This window comes from Chenopodium album, chromosome 18, assembly GCF_948465745.1.
Source record: "Chenopodium album chromosome 18, dcCheAlbu1.1, whole genome shotgun sequence".
Lineage (NCBI taxonomy): Eukaryota > Viridiplantae > Streptophyta > Magnoliopsida > Caryophyllales > Amaranthaceae > Chenopodium > Chenopodium album.
This window is the reverse complement of record NC_137851.1, coordinates 45,043,962-45,045,410: the sequence shown is the minus strand read 5'-3', so window position 1 is coordinate 45,045,410 and position 1,449 is coordinate 45,043,962. Positions and strand designations below refer to the sequence as shown.

General features: G+C 41.5%; 1 non-coding gene across 1 annotated transcript; it reads right to left on the bottom strand.

The window, feature by feature from the left end:
• Positions 1-232: 232 nt before the first annotated feature.
• Positions 233-304, bottom strand: TRNAD-GUC (transfer RNA aspartic acid (anticodon GUC)). Its single transcript has one exon. It is a non-coding gene; the product is annotated as a tRNA-Asp (tRNA).
• Positions 305-1,449: the final 1,145 nt, after the last annotated feature.

Here is a 1,449-nt window from a genome sequence, read left to right as displayed (position 1 = left end):
TTTTAGTCTTGTTTAGTTTTGTTACTAGATTCATTTTAAACCCCCCATCATATGTAAATAGTGTAAATAGTTATTGTATTTTATGAGTTATTTGAGTATAGTAGATTAACAATCTCTCCGTGGGATCGACCCTTGCTTGTCCTTTTTACTACTTGTAAATATTTTTGAAGGTCTAAGTTAGGTTATTAAATTATTAATTTAATACGGTAAAACGACACGTATCAAATTTTGGCGCCGTTGCCGGGGATCGAACCCGGGTCACCCGCGTGACAGGCGGGAATACTTACCACTATACTACAACGACAGGGTTAATTATATTTTTAATCTGCTCGAATTATGCTGTAATATATCGACGAATTTGGGGGCTTTTTATAAGCAGAACCTGACGAAAACCGAATCCCAGGAGAATACGGAGAAATAAGACCATCGCGCCGCGACAGGTCCATCGCGTCGCGACAGGTCCATCGCGTCGCGACAGGTCCATCGCCCCGCGACAGGAGTGTCGCGTCGCAATGGTTCAATTTTTACCGCGTCGGAATAACGCGCTAAGCTGACCGTGTGTTATCCAACTTTGACTCGGATTTGTACTTTGACTTTACGGTTTTGATTCTTTTCAAAGCCTTATCCAAACTTATTTTTGGCAATTTTCTTTCAAACACTTATCCCCTTTTGATTATTTTAAGTTTAATTAATTTTAAGCTTATTTTTGGTCGAACCCAATTTTATTTTTCATTTTTTTTTTGGGGGAGGAAGTCGGATACCCTCCATTAGTAATAAAAATGACGGAATTTTTGTGCAAAAATTAATCACAATTTTGCACACACTTATATGCACGTAAAATGAAAAATAAAAATATAAAAAGATAAATAACATAATAATCATATGATGTATGTACAATATATCTAACATAAGTGTCATATAAAGCAAAGTTCTACAAAGTCAAATAAAAAAAATACAGGTACAACTACGGTGCCGGAGGACGCAACTGCGGAGGAACACCAAATGTATCCAAGAACTGCAAAGTCCGCGGAGTCAATCCCTCACCATCATCGGGATCACTAGTAGTCAGAAGCGAAAGAGTAGGGCCATTCCATCCTGGCTCACCCTGTTGAGGTCCCGGCTGCTGTGGCTGCTGCGACGACAAGTCAACTTCGTACGTCCCACCACCCACGAAAGGAGCTGATGTCGCGCCTCCCTGACCAGTCGACCTCCTCGATGCACCCTCAGAAGAAGACCCAGAACCCTCCACTACCACCGTCTAATCCGACTCCGCTCGGCCGCCCTGGTTCCTAGCCGAAGTGCGATGACGCCTCGAGCCAGACCCGGATCTCTCTCTCCAATCCTTGGGTCTCGTACGAGTATGTGATGGAGGAACAGGCTGAAATAGAAAAATAAGCCATGTCAAATATAAGAAAAATAATTGAAGCAAAAATAAAGTAAAAATAAAAG